This window comes from Apteryx rowi, unplaced genomic scaffold (genome assembly GCF_003343035.1).
Source record: "Apteryx rowi isolate R43461 unplaced genomic scaffold, aptRow1 scaffold_24, whole genome shotgun sequence".
Lineage (NCBI taxonomy): Eukaryota > Metazoa > Chordata > Aves > Apterygiformes > Apterygidae > Apteryx > Apteryx rowi.
The window spans coordinates 4704809-4710277 of record NW_020448752.1 but is presented as its reverse complement, the minus strand read 5'-3'; the positions used below and the strand labels follow the sequence as shown (position 1 = coordinate 4710277).

Sequence of the window (5469 nt, the reverse complement as noted above, 5' to 3'; positions counted from 1 at the left end):
GTTCAGCTGTTTCCAAGTTATTGCTGTGAACCACGCCAAAGACTCGATCGTGTGTGAGGTGAGTTGATGCTTGGGGCAGAAAAAGACATGGAGTTCTTCCCCCCCTCATGGTACAGTTGCAGTTTTCTCCTGGCGAATTTGACAACTGTGAAGGGAGAGAAAGCTAGAGTGCCGGTGTAGCTTAATAGCATAGAGCAAGTTTGCCCATAGTCAGTGAAGCATGTGGTAGTGCAGGCCTGAGATAAGGGAATTCTTGCAGTAAAGAAGGAATGTAAAGGGGGACCCTTGCCTTTTAGACAGCATAGAATTAAAAGCATTAGAGATGGAGAGGCCTGTCTTAGATAAATGCTCATGGAGCATTGCTGTCTACTGAACCTTCTGCTGCTAATCACTGTCACCATAGGGGAAAGGAGCTGGGGGGGGGGTGCTTGGAGCCAGGAGACTCCTGTTCTGCTCGGCTTCAGGAGGGAGAAGGTGCCATGGTGCCTCCTTCCAGCCACCAGGGTTCCTCTGGGTCAGGACTGAGCACCCTCCTGCCACCTTCAGTCTCTGTTACAGGTGCCTGCCAAGAGCCACTGTCTTGGGGAAGCTTCGTGTAGCCCATGGCTAACCCTGGAGCTCTGAAGCCCTTCTCTCAGGCAGTGGTGACAATCCTCCATATGTGGCTGTGGCTGTGTCCATACACATCACATTCATTGCCCTGTATGTCAGGCACCAAGCATTTCCTGATAAAAATATCAATCTTCCTGTCTCCCACTGAATCCTATTATCTAAATGGATGCAGGTTAGTGCTTTTATATTTCAGTCTCTGGTTTTAAATTGGAAAGGGCAGAAAAGAAATCCTTTCTGGGTGGCTTTCAAAGGCAATTAAAGCAGAGGCAGCTAAATGGCTCTAATGACAGGGGAGTGCTTTAGGCTATTTTGATATATCAGTTCTGTTTTATTCACAGCAATAGTTATAATGTACTTAATCATGTTCAATTCATATTGGGTCCCTGCATATTTCCAGCTGCCTTTTCCTTTGGCAGTGGGGAGAAAGCTCATTAATTTCCTTTCATTAGACTTCATTAAGCCTGGCGAGGAGCTGGAGGGCTGTTGAATGCTCTGAACATGGGTGTTCTTTGCTCACTGTCAGCCCTGGTTCAGCTGCTGTTGCAAACCAGAGATCAAGCTCTACAGCTCTGGGTGAATTGTAGAAGCTATGTCATCAGAACTAAGAACTGGGCAGGAAATCTGGTTTGRGGGGGGGGGRAAATGATCAAAAAAAAAAGTTCTCAACTGACATTGAGATAAGGGAGTCATTTTAAATGTATTCTTCAAGAAAGAAGAGGGAAACATCCTCCTTCAGTTCCTCAGTTGGTAACTAAGGTGCTAAACTGGAATACAGCAAACCTGGGTTTCTGTACTGATTCRGTAACAGGAAGACATAGGGACTAGAACTGGATCTCTTAAATTTGTACAATTCCTTTAAAGAGCAGGCTCTCAGAGTTCCTCCAATATAACGTTGTTGTTTGAGCCAAGTGGAACATGAACCAGAGAGGCTTCTTCTCCAGCTTTAGCAGTTAGGGTACTCTTGAATCCACAACCTAGAGGCCTCAGCGAGTGGCTGTGTTGGAGAGGACTGAGTCCTCTGATGAGGAATTGCACCCCAGACTGAGAAAACTCTATGGAAATACTTTGGACAAAACTGATCATTTTGCTGAAACTTTCTGTTGCAACAAAGTATGACAGGACAGTTTATCAACAGCTTTGCAACTGGATCTCATCAGAAGTTGGCTATGCCAGCCAGTGGGAGTATGTGGAGGAGGAAAGATGTTTCAGAGTTCTGGTGACTGTGAGCTGAAGCCTGTGAGCAAATGTTTGTTTGCTTTGGCAGCAAGGCTTCTATCTGAGCATCCTACAGGGCTTGTCAGTGATTATCCCTGATGCACATATGGCCACCAAGGAGTCACCTGCTAAGAAGGGAACCAGAGGTGAATGATCAGTCTGCACACTGCTGTTCCACAGGTAGTCACTGGGATGGTATTCTACTTTCTCTCTGCTGTTGCACAAGTTAGGCTAAATCTAGCATTTAATGGTTTCTCAGCTTTTTTAAAAGTGCTGTGAGAGAGGTGCACTATGTGTTTCTCTCTTTCTAGCCTTCTGTAATCGTGTGGACCATGTGTTGGTGTCTCAAGAAAGTGCCCTGGATGGGAACAGTGGTTAAACTCAAAGAAGGTCCTACTGTGACCTACAGGTATGATCTTTCTGGAAATGGTGAAAGAGGTTTAAGGTCCAATTGCTCTGCAATTGCTCCCATGCTGAGCTGAGGCAGTAGATCACGCAAGTTTTCCCACTGACTCTGCCATTGCAAAATAAACTAGCTCAGCTCAAACTGTGTTCTGTAGTGGTTCAAGATAAACACTGGAGAGGATTAGAAGTGCTCACATAATCTGTTAGCATGGCTCAGTTCATGGGGGCARAAGGAGAGAAATACACGTATCCATGCTTTTTGACTATTTGATGCTATAGGAAACCTTAAAAAAAGAAAAAAAAGTCTGGCCCCTGCTGCCAATATGAGTTTAGAACAGTTACTTTCATGAATGAACTGGTCTCAAGTTTTGAGTGAGATAAAAAGAAGCTTATATTTCCTATTATATTCACTTAAGGTAGTGTTCTTTGTCTGCAGTTTTAATATTACCCTTCTTAGGCTCCAGTTAGACTTGATAAACTTTCTAGACATTTACCTAGATGACTACTTGCCTATTTAAAGTTACCCACAGTTTTCCAGGATGTCTTAGATGACTGCAAAACTGAGTTATTCATTTACATGGCAGCAGCTGGTTGTTTGCAGCAGGATGAAATGAAAAGCCCTTTATTAGTGCTGTGTAGTTGCTTAGTAATGGGCATAATCAACATGACATTACTTCAACTGTCAGACAATTGCATCCCTATTCCGTGACAGTGCCAGGGCCAGTGTTCCCAGCTGACAAATTTTTATACGCCTGCTAATGGTACAAATGTGAAAGATAAGCAAGTAGGGTGCCTTTTGAATTTGCACATGGAAACAAAGAATGTTATCTTGGTTTTCCCCCTTCCCCCCCCCCCCAACGCAAAAGCAACAAAAATCAGAGGGTCTTGACATTTTTCAGTGTTTCACGTTGGTTTTGACAGCAATAACCAAATGTTTCTGCTTATTAGAAAAGTTAATGCCAAATTAACCTGAGGCACATCATAAAAGACTAACATTGGTAATTGTCAGAGAAAGAATTTTAATGCCTTTCAGGTGTAATGGCTTTTTTGATTCTGAATTGAATAATGTGTGGCTTAACATGCAGCTTGCTTTGTGAAGTATAATCACTATGTGGACTGTTTACAATGATTATAATTTTATTGGCACAGCAAATTACAGCAGAGGTCCTGAGCCATGTGCATGTGTACTGCCTGGGGAAAGAAATTCAAGCACAATAGCTGCCAAAACAAGACAGTCTGCAAGATCACAGTCAGAGGTTGGATCTGAGTAAAAGTGAAAGCTGGCCTTCGGTTTATTCCCTGTCAAACTTCCACTTGCCAGCAGAGGACTTTACGAAATGCTCTTGAAATTACATTTCCTGGATGTGCTGCGGTCATGTTGTGTTACTATTCTAATTTTTAAAGCTGTCCTAGTGCTCTTCTGTTGCTCTTCAATGGAAAGTTCAAGAAAAGTAGTTACTTGTCCGTGCAGATTGAGAGAACTCAATCTGCTTTAGAGTTTTAGTTTGACAGTGTTTAGAATTGACARTGTTTTAGAATGACAGTGCATTAGGATTAAATGAGACCACCACTGACCAAGAAAGCTGAACTGGAAAAAGATGAAATTCACTGGCAAGGGAGGATGACAGCAAGAATTGTTGGTTAAAGAGTGGCAATAGAAGAAACTACTAACCAAGATCATTGCTCCCTCCAGCACTGTAATTAAAGCACCAGAATAATGATGATAGCTCAGAAAATACCTTTCTTCTTTTAGTCGCTGCTCCCTTGAGGTTTTCCAAGCTCTGTAATCTTCCCTGGGAGATTGGATCTGGCACAGGTTTGGAGGACATCTAGTGAATGAAAGGGGCTGGCGCTCTCTGCGCAGGAATTGTCGCAGGACGCTGAGGTGTCTCCTGCCAGCCTGTACAGATAAAGCAAATGCAGAGGCCTCTGGAGGAGCTGTGCAGGGTGCTGCACTTGCAGTGCTGTTGTATTGGCAGCTCTTTTCAAGCTCTTCAGGTTGTCTGTAAAGTGCGTTCAGCCCTTTCGGAAGTGTATAGCACCCAGGGCTTGGTCCTGGATGGCAGAGGTAGGTTTCTATACATAACTGTGGGTGCACAAGGTTTGGCAAAGTTTGCGTCTTTTGTTGCTGACTGGCACAGCTTTTGTCTCGAAGTATTTTAAACTCTGTTGGCATATGAACAGCGCTTGATGCCTAAATGAACATTCATTGCTGCAGCTGTTCGGACAAACAGAAAATACCTGTGTTGTCTTTCCATTTTGTAGTCTGTGTCTCTTAAAGCCAACCTGAGTTATGCTTTGTTGTGGGGGGGTTCTTTTCACTGAATTCGAAAGGGGGTGTTTTCTTGCTGATTCTTTGTCCATGCTGTCTGCTCTTGCTGTTCTTTTTAGTCCAAGCGAGGGCCTGGTGTAATCACCAAACTGTCCGGTTTTGGGTGATCTGTCTGTCAATACTATGAAGTGGATGTGCTTTCTTGGATGTGAACAGCAGGTTACACAGGGACTCCCCATGTTAACAAAGGCCTTCTGCTACTGAGTTTAAATGAAGCTCATGTTTTTCATAGCTTTGGTTCAAAGAAATTTCTTGTGATCTCTTGCTGCGAACCAGGCCAGGGTAAACAGAATGAAGCATTCTGGGATCATTCTACGAGGTGGAAAAAGCGCAGTAAAACTGTTGTGAAGCGTGGGGCTCTGCTCCATCAAAATGCGTGCTGGCCTCCTTGGAACAAAGCTATACCAACAAAGTGTGATGGCTGGGCAGAGTTTAAGACTAATATTGAATGAACATTAGTATGGTGACAATAAATTGGGGTGGTTATCTGTCTGGGTCAACTCCTTTGTTAAGCATTTGAGTTTTAAATCTGCATGCTAGTTTTTTCCTTATTCAAGCTGATTTTAGTGATCCTAAATTACTCTTAGCCTGTCTTACCATTCATACCTCATCATTAATGGAGAAGCTACCTTTGAAAGAACTTAGTAGAGTTTGGGAATAAATTGTGTGGGGCGGGCAGCACAATATCCAGATTGACCACAGAAGCATCCAAACTATTTTGTTGCTAAATAAAGCTCAAGAGAAAGGAGGATGAACAGTGGAGGGAAGGGGGAAACAGAGAAGCAATATGCACATGTGAGATACCAAACTTACCAAAGCATTGGTCTCAAAAACAAATGATTGATTTAGTCATAGACTATTCTGGTGATATAAGAACTGGACAGGTGGTTGATGAAACAACTTTT

The 5469-nt window shown here is 43.2% G+C and overlaps 1 protein-coding gene across 1 annotated transcript in view; it reads left to right on the top strand.

Annotated features, from left to right (window-relative positions):
* Positions 1 to 634: 634 nt before the first annotated feature.
* The window catches only part of LOC112966368 (probable G-protein coupled receptor 83), a 40233-nt gene continuing 35398 nt past the window's right edge, over positions 635 to 5469 (top strand). Inside the window, exons 1-3 of the mRNA XM_026066396.1 lie at positions 635 to 2007; positions 2139 to 2236; positions 3382 to 4300. The gene's annotated coding sequence lies outside the window, so the exon portion shown is untranslated. The remainder of the gene's footprint in view (positions 2008 to 2138; positions 2237 to 3381; positions 4301 to 5469) is intronic.